The 17,574-nt window shown below is 55.5% G+C and overlaps 1 protein-coding gene across 1 annotated transcript in view; it reads right to left on the bottom strand.

Moving 5' to 3' along the window:
* LOC119092411 (paired box protein Pax-6) overlaps positions 1 to 4,220 on the bottom strand; it is a 36,331-nt gene extending 32,111 nt beyond the window's left edge. The window contains exon 1 of the mRNA XM_037215373.1: positions 4,142 to 4,220. The gene's annotated coding sequence lies outside the window, so the exon portion shown is untranslated. The remainder of the gene's footprint in view (positions 1 to 4,141) is intronic.
* Positions 4,221 to 17,574: the final 13,354 nt, after the last annotated feature.

Genomic DNA, 17,574 nt, shown 5'->3' on the forward strand with positions numbered 1-17,574 from the left:
TCGTCCGCCCGACGAGCGGGGCGACTGGGCTTCCCACAGACGTCGCTGGACGAGGCTCGAGCCAGTCGCAGCGGGCTGGCCCCAGCGGCGCGTGGCTGGAAACAGGCGCCGTACATTGCCCCGGGCGAGCGGGACAAAAACAGCCGCAGCACGCTGCCCAGGTAAGGAGGGTCATCAGACGACCGCAACACTTCGTCGCAGTGGAGTACGGCTTGAGACAGAGGCAGTGCATCGCCCTGTCGGCCTGTGACCTGGACGACCTCAGGAAATTGCTACGGTGGCTGCAGCTCGGGACGCCGGCCCACACAGCCAAATGAGCGTTAATCTCCGTGCGGCGAAATTGTATCACTCCCGCCCCCGTCATCCGCGTGCCGACACCGCGCCGCGTGCGAGAGCGCCGCACGCATGGCCGTCAGCCACGCGCCACGCTCCGGACACGGTCATCAATCAGCGCCGTCGGCGAGCCACGGCCGCGCCCGCTGGTCTGGCTAGCCCGCGCCGCCGCCGCCGCCGCCGCCGCCGCCGCCCGGCGCCGAGACGGCAGCGCGCCCGCCGCGTCTGCGAACGCCGCGCCGCCGCTAAGCCGTCTCAGCGTGATTCATATGCAAATGCGTGCGTGTGAGCTGGTGTGTGTTGGTTGTCGGACGGACGGCGGCGGCCGGGCGGACGCGGCGCGTGTGCGTGGCCGGCCGGCAGCGGCGGCGGCGGCGGCGGGCGGCGGCGGCAAACCCGGCCCGGCCCGGCCGGCGGCGCGGCGGCCGGCCGCCCCCGCTCATGCCTCAATCAGTGCTGTCGCGGCGGCATGTGACGCGCACCCCGATGCGGCGCGATACAGGGACGCCCCCCGGCGGCGTCCGATCTGGGGCCGGCGATCGGGTCCCGATAGCCGCGCCGGACGGCTGTCACTCAGCCGGGCCCGCCCGCTCGTTATCGAGGCCCGGGTCAGAGGCGGTCCCGCGCGTCGGCGCTGCGCCGCCCGCCGCACCGCCGCCGCCGCCGCTGCCGCCGCCGCCGACACGGCCCCGATTGCAGGCGATAGCCCGTAAGCGGATTTGTTCTGGCCTCTGTCGGGAAATGTGGGGCGGTTTGGCCGGCCCGGCAGGGGGCAGTTGTACGTCAGGTTATGATTAGGGTGCTGCTGGCGTCCGTTTATGATGGGGGTACCTGTAAGCTGATTCTGCCAGACAAGAGGCGACGTGTAGGCTTGGCCCGTGCTTTGTACAGTGTCTGTGTGAACATTCCAGCTGTCTTGACCGCAAGAATGGACGGATGCGGACCCGCTGTGCTCTTGTGCAAGAGGCGGAGGTCAACTCAGAGCTCCAGTATTTTCCCAGTCCTAGGCGCGCAAAGCTTCAGTTCAATATGTCTGTCACAAATGCTGTTATCGGGTACAAAGTCGGGGAAGAGATGCAGCCTCTCGGCTGTCTAGCCCAGTATATCGGCCCTGATGCTGACCCGGCGGCCGCCTGCAGGTCGTGGGTCACGCAGTTCCAGCTTTTGCGGATCGGGATATACGCAAGAAAGGCCTTCAGCTTCTGGCTTTTCGGCTTTATGAGTTCGGAAGTCTTGTGCTGAATTACATACCTTCAATGTATCAGGAAACAATAGCTCAACGACGTCATGGTGTACACACTGGTCATATTGACAGTATGTTGGTGGCATTGCATTTGCTGTCAGTTGGTTACATTGACGGACCAGGGTGCCGTGACCACAATCAATGTTTGCTCTGTAACATCGATCAACTAGTATCTCCTGGTATATTGAAGATCAATAGCTCAGCACAGAACTCTGAACTCACAAGCATTTGAGCGAACAGTTTTGAGAGAAAGCGGCTCGTAGCACATTAAGATGAGGTTACATGCAAATAAGTAAAGAAAACACAAGCATATGCAATATTAACCAAATCCTACATTTTTGGAACACGATTTCTGGTGGAGAACTCTCACTGAGACACCATACTTCAAGAAAGCAGTTAGCCCAAGATGGGCTCAGGTACGTAATATAGAGCATACGTAACATAAATAGATACGCATACGTAATATAGAGCATATGACACCCAAACAGGCGCAGAAGGCGGCACGATGACAATTTAGACCAGCTACATTTGATGTGCAGGCCTAATTATCTTAAACAGAGGCAGTAAGCTGTGTATGGCAAGACGCGTTTTTGATGCTTTTTGTTTCGAAAAACGAAATCTTGCCTTAGCTGAGCGTTATAGTCATATCATTGTGGTGCCCTCCAAGTAACAAAAACATATAACCACGCATTCCTAACGGAGATGGCAGACACGATGAGAAAATTTTACAGCGAATAACATTTGATAACCTGTAGCCTTTACAAGAATGGAAAAACTATGGGAAGTTTTGACGTGCTATTGTATGCACACCTGGTATCACGCATCTGCATTTGAACACTACATTAATAAAAACACCCTCAGCAAGGGGGGAGCTGCATCAATATTATATATATTAATATATTGTAGGCCTGTGCCACACGAGTTTACGTTGCATTCCTCCAGACACAGGTTGCGTGAATCGTGATGATGGATTTCATCATACATTGATTCGCCTACCTCAGTCACGAACCACGCCATTTTATTATATTGTTTGGTGCTAGGTCATACTATTTTGGGGCAGTTTCAGAGGAGATTCATGTCTTAAGTGCGAACAAGAGGTGAAATTTGCTTTACATGATTTTTAACGATGAATCTGATCCCGCCACCCACATTATTTCCCAGCTCCCAACCTCGTGGTCGATTTTGTGTTGAAGTTCTAAAATTGAAGTTGAGTTGAACACATACTATGTTTTTTATCTTGTGTATGTTCGAGTCATTTTTTTATGGCTCAGACTGTTGTTCGTAGAGAGCTTTTACTTAATCATTATTACATGGATGCTTGCACTTCACGCACACATTGCAAAATATTCTGTAAAACCACGCCTCATCCAATGAGGAAGCCCAGCAGGCCTGACATCGAATGACCAAGACGCAATCAAAGCAGCAAGCCTTTCTATGCGGTTGATTGTTTCCGTGCATAGGCACAAGAGCATTGATCAAATATTTGTATTCTGAGGTATAACCTCAGATATACCTACTTTTACTCAAATCGGGGACACCACCATTTTCGAGGACCCTAAGCCAACTTGAGTGTTCTTTAACAGCAGCACAAAAGGACAGCTTGAGTGTAGGAAGCTGCTAACGTAAACGACGAGCAACGGCGAACATAAGCCCTTGAGCGAAAGACAAGCCAGCGCCGCCGGCGACGCACAGAGACACCGCCTTTGTGTTCACGCGCTGCCCGTGGGGCCTTCAGTCAATGAATGGTTCAGACGTTAAAATATCGGATGGCCGTGTTCGCGATGCACGCTCAGGGAATAGTACGCGTTTTACGCGGTGGATATTGTATGAATGATAGAAGGGTAATTCGTAGCATTTCTGCACACATACAGTCCATGAAGATATGTAAAGTGACCAGTTATATTGAACGCCCAGCTCAAAAAGAGCATAACTGGTAATACTGCACCGCTGCGCGGTGCAGTTTTGCGCGGTTGTTTCAGTTTTGCGCCCAGCATGCAATGTACAGTAAAAGTTACAGTAACAAAACATGGTTTGTCAAGAGGCAAGCTTGATCAAAATTTTTTAATGCTCTGTGGGAAGGACTTGTGTAGAATTGGGAGCTGTCATGTTGTGCTCGTTGCCTTGAAATCACCAGCGGATCTACAAATGACACTGCTCTGTTGGTGTCAATGTCATAAAATGACAAAACGCCATTGTTCCGAACCGGCACTTTTCGGAGCGCCTTGGCAGTATATGAGCTCAAAGAATGCAGACAAAGGGCTGTTGGACGATATCAATGTCGTAGTTCTAAGGCCTCGATCAACTCTAGTGGTTTGCAAATCGCAGTGTAGTGGGATGAACCACGCAAAGGAAATTCGACGTTGCTAAAACGTAATTTGATGTAAAGGCACCCGCAAACTTTTAATCGGTGATGTCATTCTAGACCAAATAAGACGTCGCAAAGGTAGAAACGATTAAGAAAACATTGCTTTTAAACGTAAGAATAATAAACTTGATAAACAGTCCGAACTTAACCGCTGTCAAGCCAAAAACTACGGGCGCCGTCAGCCAGCCCGTCGACCTTACCCAGAGCCCGATAGGTCACATGATGGGCTGACGCCGCAGTACGGGTCCCGCACCAGGCGCCCGTGTCGACCCGGGGAAGCCGGCAGGACCAGGTCAGGCCGGCCCGGCCCGACCGGGACCGACGCGACCCGGCCGGGCCGGGCCGGCCGACCCGACCCGGGACGACTCGCTCTCAAACGCCCGCGGCCAGCGGCCGTTTGATCTCCGGAACATCGAGAGCGGCCGACCGGGCCGGCCTGGGCCAGCCGAGCGTGGCTCATCTCGTGCGCTCGGCCTTACCTTGGTCTCCGTCTTGGGACGGCTGGGTGGCCCGGTGAGATGGGCCCTAATCGCGCTTCACGGCACGCTGCACAATCAAAGTTCAACTTAAATCTGGAGCCGGCTCCGTTTGCTGCCCACGAATAACGACACTGGATTACACAGCTCTCGCTCGGCACTCACCCATGTAAATGACACTAAATGTGGTGGAAACGGCTCCAACTGAAGCGCGGCCGGTGGGCGGAGCCGGGGGCGGAGCTTGGTCGCACGGTGGGAGGTGCGGATCCGGCCGCACCGCTCGGCCCGCGGCGTCCGCGGGAGCGCTGCTGGCTGGCCGGGCAGGCTCACGAGAATCAGTTTGTTTGGGTTCGGAACTGGTTAATTTCATGCTTGGTCGTCGCAAGCCACGTGCAGGAGCACGTTTTAGCCGTGTGCGACGGAGAGTGCGACCTTGTTCTCACGCTCCGCATAAGGCATGAACTCGTCATGCATGCACGCGCTGTGCATGCATTATGCATGCTTATAAGGCTCGCACATCTTTCATTATTGTTCGGCGTGACATGACCCCGATAACGACAGATACATTTTATCGTCTTACTGATTGGCACTGACCGCTGGTAAATGGTCGCTGATTACAGCTGTACTTTGCAAACAAGTGAGAAGCTGAGAATGCTGGAACCGCCTGCTGCTCAGTAAAACGCACCATACCAATTTGCTCCTGTGTACCTATGTACGGATGACGTGCTCTGATACAGATTACATCACCGTCTGCTCCAGAGACGTTTTACGACATTTGCGTTGCCGAGCAGGCCGCGGGAGCACACCGATCCTTACCGATGTATATCAGTTCTGCTCTTCTTCGTGTCACCGTGCACCCACGATTTGTTCATGTTGAGGACAAATGTTTTGACTGGCTAAAATTCAAATAACACCTTTCGATTTTTTTCTTTTTTTTAATAGTTCAACTTTTCTCGACTTTTGAAATTCTTTTGAAGAATTCAACGATGCATAAATGTATTTAGATCAGCGGCGCGGCGAGGAGGCCACTGGAAGTGCAAGAGCATTCACAAGCGGATTGCCTTGGTTGCATTTAACAGGACGCCGTACGGTTATTGTCGAATGTTGCCAAAGATGACGGCCAAGGATTGATGGATGCACAACAAGGTATGAGAGGTGCTGCTGCGTCTGCAGATAAAGCTTCTCAATATTCCTGGGATATTTTCTAAGCATGCATTTGCTGAATGCATCAGCCGGGTCCGTAGTTTATGCATTTTAGGGCTTATTGGATCCTGCAGGCAAGCACACATTTTAGAATCAGTGAACATTTTTAGAAACTTTTACCGGGTCAACATGAGTGAGAAGACCAAAACATACTCATGCGTCCTTGACGCAGTAATCTCTCTAATTTCTGCCGATTGCCATGCGCCACAATTGATTATTTTTAAAGAAAACTTTTAAAGACTTAGAAAAACCGCTAGGAGCACGACCTGGCTCACCGATATCCTCGAGCGCCAATCGTAAGTCTGTTTTACCTCGTGTTAACCTTCGCAAACGGCGGTCACGCCCAATGGGCTCCTCGGCACCGTCTGCCCCCGCGACAGGCCAGTTCCGGCAGTAAACTCTGAAGTGTCGACATGTCGCCACTGTGCGCAGCGCCAGCCTCGTCGCCGCCACCCGTCATCGATCCCGCTCGCCCCTCATCAACTCCTACCCCCTTAACTTGGCGCCTTTCACGGCACGTGCAGCTCGGCCGGCGAGGGGGCGCGCCTCCGGGGCGGCGGCGCGTGCCCGGCTGACTCATTTGACGGGAGCGCGCGCACCAGCCGCCGCCGCCGCCGCCACGCGGGAGAGGCTGGCTGCCGCCCCGCTGGGGGCCGTCACCGAGCTGCCACCGCTGGAGCCGCCAGTGCTGGGGTTCCGGTGCTGCCCTGCCACGGGTGACGGGGTTGCCTGAGCCGCCACTGCTGGAGTTCCGATGCTGCCCTGCCGCAGATGCCGGGGTTGCCTGCGTCGCCGCCGGTGGAGCTCCGATGCTGCCCTGCTTCAGATGCCGGGGTTGCCTGAGCCACCACCGGTGGCTCGGCGCAATTTTCGCAGCAGGCGCTGTTGGCCTGGCACGTCCTCGGTCAACAGAGTCCGCAGAATGTATGCTCGCGTGCCGAGACAGTTTCGCGGCACACGCCGCCCGGCGCACGGGATCGGAGACTGAGAGGGATGCGTGCAGTCGGATGGACAACAAGCACCAGAATTTGGTGCGGTGCGAGGCATTGCGAGTGCCTTTGTAAGTAATTGTCGAACAGGATGAGTAGGCACAGGGAATTCGGCTTCAATAAATTGAAGCTAGTCGTTTCTTTCCTGCCTCTCGTATCACTTATTCTGCTTCTCAAATTTTTCAGATAGATAACACATACGATTAGTTTGCTGACTGCAGCACTTTACGACATCGTGGGCAAAGTGTGGTTTACAAGGCTCCCTGTTTTACGCACAGTACGCACATAGCAATGGCCTATTAAACGCCCGCTCCCAATGTTGGTAAAATTGCATACTCGTTGAACAATTCATGACACACGAAATCTTGTCACGGAATAAGATAACGCCACCTACCTTGTACAGACGGAGGAAGACAGCGTCGTTGGGAGCAACACATGCAAAGCGATGCAAAATCTCTGACAATTCAAAGCATTTTCCTGTTTACGGGCGATGAACACAACAGACAAAAGGCCTATGAGCGCCATGGCGGACTATCGTCAAGCTGGCGGCATAGATCGGCTTGAGGTCTGGTCCCACAGCGGCCACCGGCCTGCCATACCACCATGTCTCCCTCGCCGATCTACGATTCAAGAAGCGCGAGACCACAGAAGCACGGTCGCATGCAATGCAAACCTCAAATACGACCAACTGCCACTGCGGCAAAGGCTTTTACCGTGTCGTAAAATCTTCCGCTGAGCTGAGGAAATCCCGAGATGCCATAAGGGGTTCAGGGTGGAGTCCGCAGCAAATGAGACACAGATGAATGGGAATGTCCGTAAGCCCGACCATGTTTGCGCGGCGTACAGCCAACACTGCTGCCGCCTGGCGCGTCCGGACTTAGAGAAGCAGTCGATCTGATGTGCAGAGGCAGCGGCTGACGGCAGGAAATTCAGGTCGAACATCGGCTGGCAACGGGACTCTCAGATGGACATCAACTGACAATGCTACCCCAGACTGGACTTCCCCACGGTTGGAGAGCTCCCGGGCAGCACGCGAGCTGGTGGTGTGACTCCCAGCCCTGACCATAACTGGCGGTGTACTCTCTGACCCGGAATCAGCGAGTGGCGTGAGGCTGAGACTGAGTATCAGCTGGTAATAGAACCCTCAGACTTGGCATCAGCTGGTAATGGGACCCTCAGACCGGGCATTAGGTGGTAATGGGACCCTCAGACTGGCATCAGCTGGTAATGGGGCTCTCATACTGGGCATCAGCTGGTAACGGGGCTCTCATACTGGGCACCAGCTGGTAATGGGACGCTCAGACTGGGCATCAGCTGGTAATGGGGCTCTCATACTGGACATCAGGTGATGTCGACTCTCGACTTATGGGACTCTCGTACTGCTTGCCAGCTGGCGGACTGGGGATCCCAGACTAGTCGGACTCACAGACAAGCCATCAATCAGCCGACAGTGGGACTCTCAGACTAGCCATCAGTTGCCGGTGGGACTCCCCGACTGGCCATCAGCTGGCGGCGGGACGCTGAGACTGACCATTAACTGACCATGGGACGCTCAGACTGACCATCAACTGGCGGTGGGACGCTCAGATTAGCCCTCAGCACTGGTAGGGGTACTCTCAAACCAGCCATCAGCTCGTGGCGGCACTCTCAGACCAACCACCAGCTGATGGCGGAAGTCTCAGACCGGCCATCAGCTGGTGGCGGGACTCTCAGACCAGCCATCAGCTGGTGGCGGCACTCTCAGACCAGCCACCAGCTGATGGCGGAAGTCTCAGACCCGCCATCAAATGGTGGCGACATCCGCCGAGATTCGGGCCCTGGCGGCCATCACAGCGGCGCCGCCGCCGCCGCTGTCCGGCGGTAATGAGTCGGGCTGGCGGCGGCGGCGGCGGCGGCGGCAGCGGCCGGCCGGCCGCGCGCCGCCCGGCGCGCCGTATCGATCGCAGCCGCGCGGGGGCGGGGCCTGAGCATTACTTCCACCTGAGTGGCTGGCCGCGTCACTGCGGTTCCAATCGCGACTCCGTCCAGCCGCCGGCGCAGATAAAAATGGATGCTGGGCTCCTGCGGCGGCGGAGGATGCTGACAGCGCAGGGCTCTGTGGCGGCTCGGCCAGCCGGAGAGAGGTGCGCAGGTTCAGCTGGAGCGGCCGCCAGCGACCGGGCCGCCCTGCTCGTCGCGGGCGGACGCGTGAGAGCACGACCCTGCGGACGCACACACGGCTGGTCAGACGGGATTGGTGTGGCAGGGAGTCATTCAGATACGAGACGAGTCAAGCGTCTGGGACGATGAGACGCGATGGATTTCTCCTACAAAATGGGGTACGGTCAGTAAATGTTTTTAATTTTTGCTGGAACGAGGTCACAGGTTAAGTTAAAGATGACCTCCGAGTGGAGAATGCTGAGCCGTGGAGCTCGTACTCGATTGGCGACGATGAGTTTTCGAGCCTTCAGCTGGCGTCACTGAGGCTTAACCTCTTGAGGGGTGCCGAAACAGGGGCCGGGCAGGGGGGGGAGTACCCCCGCTCTGGTAGGAACTAGTACTGGTTTTTCTCACAAACTGGATAAACGTTGGCCTTTCCCCGTAACATTGCACGAGAATACGGATGAAGGGCTCTTCTCCTGCCTGCACCAATTCCTAGCAATTTCTCGGCCAGTGACCCCAGCGCTCTCACAAGTACGTGTAATTGCCCCCATTGCGCTGAATTATGCGTCTGTCTGGGCGTCATTTTGTTCCTCTTTTAGTTAACATTCTGGAAAGTACCCAAACCTGGTGATTACAGCATTCTTCCAGCTTTTTCTTAAGCTGGACGCAAAATTTAGCTGATGCTAAATGAAGATTATCAACCAAATAATCGTCGCTTTTTTGAGTCTAGCCTAAATGGCACCGCCTTTGAGCTGGTCCTCACGCCGGGGCTGCATCAGAGGAACGTGCATGGCTAGACTACAAAGCCCGCCCGAGGTCTTGCTCGGTGACATTGCACGCCTTCTGGTGACCCAGCAACCATTTCCAGAATTTCGTCTCGAGCAGTCGGCTGCGCGCAGACCGCGGTGAGCTCGCATGACTGCGGTGCATGTCCGAAAAGGTCATCAGACTCAGCCGCCCAGCGCCGCCTCGCGCTGCTGCAGCGAGAGTCGGCTGGCAGCAACAGCGGCTGACATGAGCACACCGCCGCGGCGCCAGGACCGGATGGTGCGTGACCGTGGCCTCGCACCATCCGGGCTCGCACCATCGTGGTCCCGCACCATCCGGCCCCGCGCCATCCGGTCTCGCACCGGACGGCCTCTGCCGTGCTGAGAGGCGGGCACCTCCTGCAGCGGACATTCTCGCGGCTAGGAGCGCGCGTGAATGAAAGTGGATGGACGCACGTAGATGGAGGCAGACGACCACACGTGAGTGGAAGCAGACGGCCGCACGTGGACAGAGGCAGACGGCCGCACGTGGACGGAGGCAGACGGCCGCACGCGGATGGAAGCAGACGGCCGCACGTGGATAGAAGCAGACGGCCGCACGAGGATGGAGGCAGACGGCCGCACGCGGATGACATCGGACGGACGCACGTTGTCCGAAGTGTCGCCGTCGCAGGCGACCCACTCACATCTCCAGCGGCGGAAGGTGTCACCGTCCCTGTCACGATGGGTCGCCGAATGCTGTCGCCGCCCGCCGTGACCGATTGGCATCTCTGCATTCTTATCATGAAGTTATTCGCAAGGGTTATTTGTTTGAGCTGCGTCACGATCACCGCCCTGGTGAGAAAGCTCGAGCTCGAGTCACGGATATTGATTCCATCACGCGGTACGAAGTGCGGCCGCTGTTTGGTGGCCAAGCAGCGCTGAGGGACATTTTTGTGTCATACAGCGTCATTACATGGCTTCCCGCGGTCTCGCTTCGCTGTTAGAAAAAATTCACCCGTGTTGAGAATCGAACCCATAGGTGCAGACTCCCGACTACCTCCGCTTCTTGGCATGTGACGAGACTTGCGCGCTCTTAAGTGCACCGCGCAGGCTGCGAGAATAACACCCGGCAAGCACGATATCCTGTAATTGACCCTGCAGTCGCTGGCAGACCTACGTTCCGCACCCCTGACGAATGAATCCTCGGGCCATGACATTACTCAAAGCTCCGCAGTTCTCATATTTCATAGCGGAATGCCAACTCCCGTCGTTTCTCATAGGCATTCAGATCCCACCAACCCTGTCAGATTTCGACATCCGTTGAGATATGGTCATCTCCCGGCACACCGGAGGTGCTGCCAGGTTTTTGCACCTCGAGATCTCATCAGATCACGAGTCCACTGATATTCCGTCAGACCTCGCAGCTGCCGGGACGTCGCCTGATTCGGCCGCAGAGATCCAATCAGATCCCCCGTGATACCGCAGAGATCCCATCAGATCCCTGTGATAGCATCAAGCCCCCCCTGAAACACCGCCAGATTCCTCTCGGGTGCCGTCAGATCCAGTCGGACTGTACATGACTCCTCTCCGAGCCCACATCGTCTCCGGATTCGATCCGATTTTCATTGGGTGGAATCGATCTCTCCGACCTTTTCTCGTGAGCTGTGATCAGGGTTCACTCAACCAAGTCATGGGTGGGTCGACTGAGGGAGAAATGTAAGTCACATGATATTATACCAGCCTGACAGCTCAATGCGTACCAATTGGAACACTGGCATGTAGCTATCTTGTTGTCAAATACACGCATGACATGGAATTATGTGCAGCTCACAGGACGCGATTTCCCCTGGCCGTTATCACAGGGTGAGCAGAAACGATTCCGGAACCGGGATATACCTCGTTGAGTCTTGTGTCTTGAGTTCTGGGTATCTCCACCGCTACTACCCTACCTGCCGTCAGATGCAGCCGCCCATACCCGCCGTCAGATGCAGCGCCCCCACTCGCCATCAGATGCGCCGCCCCCACTCGCCGTCAGATGCCGCCGCCCCTACCGCCGTCAGATGCAGCCGCCCCACTCGCCGTCAGTCAGATGCAGCCGCCCCCACTCGCCGTCAGATGCAGCCGCCCTACCCACGTCAGATGCAACCGCCCCCACTCGCCGTCAGATCCCGCCGTCCCTACCGCCGTCAGATTGCCGCCGCCCTACCCGCCGTTAGATGCAGCCGCCCTACCCACCGTCAGATGCAGCCACCCCTACCTACCTTCAGATGCAACCGCCCCCACTCGCCGTCAGATGCCTCCGCCCCTACCCCGTCAGATGCCGCCGCCGCTGCCCGCCGTCAGATGCAGCGCCCCCCACTCGCCCGTCAGATGAAGCCGCCCACTCGCCGTCAGATCCCGCCGTCCTACTCGCCGCAGATGCCTCCGCCCCTACCACCGTCAGATGCCGCCGCCCCACTCGCCGTCAGATGCCCGCCGCCCCCACTCGCCGTCAGATGCAGCCACCCCTACTCAGCCGTCAGATGCAACCGCCCCCACTCGCCGTCAGATGCCCGCCGTCCCCTACTCGCCGTCAGATGCCTCCGCCCCTACCCACCGTCAGATGCCGCCGCCGCTGCCCGCCGTCAGATCCCGCCGCCCCTCGTCGCGCGACACGGCCGCCCGTCGCGCCGGCCGATACAATCGTCGTCCGCGCCGGCCGCGCGCTCCGAGCCGGCACTCGCGGAGATTTGTTCGCCTCGCATTTCACGCCTTCTCTCACCCTTTGGCCGGTAATCCCGCCTGAGCCGCGGCGACGGACGGCCGGCGGGACGGAGCGAGACGCGCGACGCGGGCACAGATGGCCGCCGCGCGCGCCGCTGTCGCGTCTCTGCGTCTGCTGCGACGAGCGCGCGCTTTTTGCCGGCGCGCTGCCGCCGGCCGTCGCTGTTCAGACATCCAGATGGCGAGCGACCGGAGGGCGTTCCGCCGCGCGGGCGAAGGCTCTCGGCGCTGCGGCTACTGCTCGCTGAGCTGGCGGGTGTTGGACAGACAGCTGGCGTGTTTGGTACCGAGGCATGCTTCACACGCAATATTACCTGCTCATTTGTCTGGTGTATCGCAAAATGACCAAGAGTGTTCATGAAAACCGTTGGGAAGGAACACGCTCACAAAACCATCCTTACAAAGTTTGGTGGAATTTCTTAACCAACTGAAGATTAAACATCGATCCTCGGCCACAAATGTTCTCAGCATCCGAATGCCAAACGGATGCTGAAAATCGATGGAACAGTCGAGTATTTCTATTTAAAACTTCAGCTCTGCATGACGAGTATGCCGATATTTTGCAAAAGCACAGACTGGGGTCCAGTGCTGCGGGACACAAACGCGTGTGGACGACTGGTGTCTCGACTGGACCACAACTTCGGACGTGAGAACGCGTGTGGACGAATGGCGTCTCGACTGGACCACAACTTCGGACGTGGGAACGCGTGTGGACGACTGGCATCTCAACTGGACCACAACTTCGGACGTGAGAGCGCGATGTGAACGACTGGCATCTTGACTGGACCACAACTTCAGATGAGGGAACGGGTGTGGACGACTGGCGTCTCCACTGGACCTCAACTTTGGACGTGAGAGCCGAAAACGCCCCATCCAGTCTCTCTACAAAATATTGGTTTAATTATCATCCCCTTATCCACAAGAATAACTCTACGTCAAAACTCAATCCAGCGCGCTGCAAAAGAATGAAGCCTTGCATCAGCACAATATCACCCGTACTGCGAACATCTGAGCCTATAAAGGTCCTTCATATGAAGTTTCAATAGAAGTCCGATATTAAGGTAGGCTATTGTGAACGTTAGACTCAAACTTGCACGTGCAAAAGCCTATCAAGGTTTATGTCATGTGTAGCACTTTTCGTCGTCAAAGACGTGATCTCCACATACTCGGGCTCCATCCCCCGGGTTTGCATATTTGACTGGATTGAGTCCGGTCAAAATGCTTTAAGTTTTTACCCCGAAGACAGGGATGACTGGCCCATGGACGTCATGTAGGCAATACAAACTATCCTAAATTTGTTACAAAATTTTGATGGAGAGTTTCATGTAAGACGTCAATTTTTAGAAAGGCTCTGATACTTATAAAGATATGAGCCAACAGTTCATCATACGAACAGATAATTGAACATTTGGATGCTTTTTTGGAAGTCAGTGATCATCTCCCTAGCAAAATGTCTCCACGACAGCCACTGAACTCGAATGCATTCCTCCAACGTCCAGAATGACCCACACTTTCCAGTTGTTTTTGTTTTGAGCTGCTGCGCGAGGGAAGCGAGGGCTGCCTCTCTAGCTTCCAGACCATGATGAATGCATAAAGGATGCCAATACAAATGTCGAATTTGAATATCAACAACAAATGACAAGTTTCTACCAGACATGTCAGGTAACGCGTGCTTGGCTAGTTATAGAATCTTCGCTTGCTTTTAAAAACGTACGCTTCAAGTGTAAGAACCCTGTGTTTCTGAAACATTGCCGACCGATCAGCGAACTAGGTCACTTTCGATTCTAATTACGCAGCTTTAACCTTACTGGAGAAGACGACTGGTGGCTGACGATCATGGCAAGATAGCATTATTTCACAGCAATTCTACTGGAAATATGAACGCTCGCTGCTTTTACAATTTCTCGTACATAAGATACTCATCAGCAGACTTGAAACCGAGAACAGACCCGGCGTTCGACTCTTTCCGTAGGAAACTTTTACTGCCTCGGCCTGCAGTAGGAGAAGCAAGTTGGTGACGGTAATGCCATCCCCAGTTACATATGCTGATCAATAATGCAACACCCCGCCACAAAGAAGAGCAGACTGACTCAGACCATGCTTCTCAGCAGCTGATTCTCTCGAGTCCTTATTCTTGGCGCACGCAGTTAAGACGCTAACTAACTCTGAGCTTTGAAGCCAAAGGAGTGGAAATTTTTAATTAAAACTTGGCAAATTTCAAACGATTGTCACATGGCTAATCAGCTAAATTAAGGCCAGCGCCTGGCCGCACGAATAACAAGTGATGTTTTCATTCCACTTTGTTCCTCAACGTTCCAGCAAATCCTTTCTTTTACACTTTTTTACCAGGAATTTCAACGGAGAAACGATTATCCGGATAGCTTGGTTCAAGACAAGCATGGAACCTCTGAAAGCAAATTAGTTTTTTATTTATCAAGAAGCTGTAACGAGCCAATTAGCCGCTTGGCGCCGAACCGAAGGCGGGCCCACGGTGAGGTAAGCGCACCTATCCAGTGGACACGACCAGCAGCGTGCCTAATGCTTTCTGGCCATTGGTGCCACCTGTGCGGTGAAATGTGTTCCGTGTAGTCGTAAATCGGCTCCGACTGATTCTCGCTAAGAAAAAGTGGGATGTTTTACAGCATGATATATTTCCGAAAGCAGAACGCTTGACATTTCTAATGTTCTGGTATGTCCTCGTGCAGCGATTGGAATAACTACAGCGGTGCACGGACGAAGGCAGGTGGACGGCCACGGGGGACATGCCCCCCCCCCCCCTCTTCGCCCTTCTGCACCAAGAAGTTTTCAGTAGATCGGGCGATTTCATATAATTTTTTCCGACTTACTTAACATTTGGTCCATTGCCGGGGAGAATATTTACTACGCGTCTGCTCGGATGTTGGATTACCTGACGTATCTAATCTCAGGAAATTACACCATGGGATAGTGGATCGAGTGTCCAGGAAGATGTCTTTCTCAGGCGGCTTATGAATGCCAAAATTCCTCACACCTGCGTTTGCCAGCATGACAGTGGACGCGCTTGTATGAGCACAGATGTCGTGCATACAAATTGACAGCTGTGTGTGGTGCAACTGCACAAATGAGAGACAGCCGCTGCAAACAAAGTTTTTGAATTGTACCACGTGATTAATGACCGTCATGCCAAGTCTCCGGAGCAGCGTGAAGACTTGAGATGACACCACCTCAGGCGCGATGATCCTGTTATCTGCTCAGTCTTGCCGCCGTCCGACAAGAAGCTGCACACGACTGTCTGTTACTCCACGCCCGCATGGATCACGCCTTGTCCATGCACGAACCATGATCCGCCCGCTGCCAAGCGACCCTCGGCCCTGGACAACCAGTTCAGCTGGTGTTGCTGCACCATTAGCGGTTGTGAAGGTGCATTTTCTTTTCATCTTTCTCTCCTTCGCTAACCAGCCTGGTGAAGGGGAGTGCCGAAAATCCATGCGCTCCGGCCGTCTTGTCGTCTTGTGGCCTTCAGCAACACTGTTCAAACACAGTCACCGCCAAACAGGCACGTTATGTTGTAATTGCTTAAGATCGCCCTTCTGCGATCAAGCTCGTGCGCAGAATGCTGCGAAAAACTTACGTGGCAACGCAGTCTGTCTAGAAAAACGTTCAACGATGACGAATCAAGCTGTTTTCCGATACCGATGAAGTCGACGTGGCTGCGTAACACCTGCTATTCCATACTCTCCACCTATGGGACGTGATTATGTACACCGATACGACGACCCGAGAGCTCCGCAATCTTTTAAACAAAAGCCACCGCGACGCTGTTCCAGTCTGACTCCGAACGTTAATCGCTAACGGCGCATCATCCTCCAAAGCGCGATGCGTCGATAAATCTGTGTCATGATGATGCTTTTGCTAAGCTTATGGACATGAACACGCGGGCCTTTGATCAAACTAAGCCGTTAAACTTCCTTACTTAATTAATTGCAGGTCCAGAAAAAATCAAGAGGCATGCCTGTGATCAGGGCCTGATACATGAGTCCGTTAGCAGGGTCTGCTCGTGTACCGTTGTAAAGCCATGCCAATGTATCGCGGTACACATATATTTAAGCTCGTAACTGGTTAACGGTACAGGGCCATCGAGGCTCACACTGAGCCTGCAGCTGCATAGAGGTGGCTGTCTCGCCCAGGCCGGCTGATTTTTGTCATAGCCGGCACTTCACGCATGGCAAAGGCCCATGTCTCTGGCCAAGGGCCAAGGTTTCAGTCTTTGGACAGGTAAGAACCAAACAAAAGCACAACTCGCCCGCCCCACCTCCCCCCCCCCCCCCCAGTCTGCTCAGCGTTAAGCCCGCCCCCAAAGAAGCTGCCGGTAAGCACCTGCACCGCACGGCGAGCCTGTCGGAGAGCGTTCGGAGAGGCCGCCAGCCCCGGCTGCCTGCCCCAGCTCGAGCGGGGGCGGCCACGCAGCCCGCCCGCCCGCGCGCCGGCCGCAGCGGCAGCCGACCGCCGGCGTCATTTACATTCTCCTCTCCATATGAGAGAGACAATCTAATCGCGTCATCTTCAATGGAGATCATACCGATTGTGAGGGATCCATTTTCACAAACAAGGCAAATCCTCGACCGAGCGCCTGTCGGCCGCCGCGTCAGCGCGCACCAGAGCCGCTCAAACCGGCCCCGCACTGCCGGCTTCCGGGCGCCGCGCGCCGGCAGTTTGCGAGCCACTGAAAACCACGCCTAGCGTTCACGGGCTCGGCGAGCAGCGCTCTGCCAGTGACGCCTTTGTCACGCGGAATTCAATAACCCAGGATTGCAGGGCTGCAGGATGGCGTGCCGTGCTCAGAGCAGCAGCTAGCTGAACACTGGCCACGTGTCGTTTCAACGCACTACGACTCGACTGGAAATAGGCCCGACCTCGGTGCGCCGCCTACTGTCTCCGGCGCTGCTGACGGGGAGCGCCTGGCGGCCGGCGCCTCGTGCGATCAGGGTCGGCCCCGACGGCAAATCTGAGGGGCAGTGGCAAGTCCTGAGTGCCGCCCTAGAACTGCACAATACCCCAAGAAATCAGTCTTCGAGAGGCTTGAGCGCTTTTTCTCTCACCACCGTAGAGAGGTCACGACCCGCTGCCCCTTCCTCTGATCCGCCAGTGGGCCCGATGGTCGGCCGGCCGGCGGTGCCCTTTGAACGGCCGCCGCCTGACCCCAGTGGAACAGGAGAGCGGCTTATCCGGCGCCGGCGGCGCGATCGCTCTGATCGCAGCGCCGCCATTGTGGCCGGTCTTCGCCGCTTCAAACCGCGCGCCGCCGGCCGCCCGGCAGCCAACAATGGCCGCG

Source organism: Pollicipes pollicipes, unplaced genomic scaffold (assembly GCF_011947565.3).
Source record: "Pollicipes pollicipes isolate AB1234 unplaced genomic scaffold, Ppol_2.1 Scaffold_3447;HRSCAF=4054_pilon_pilon_pilon, whole genome shotgun sequence".
NCBI lineage: Eukaryota > Metazoa > Arthropoda > Thecostraca > Pollicipedomorpha > Pollicipedidae > Pollicipes > Pollicipes pollicipes.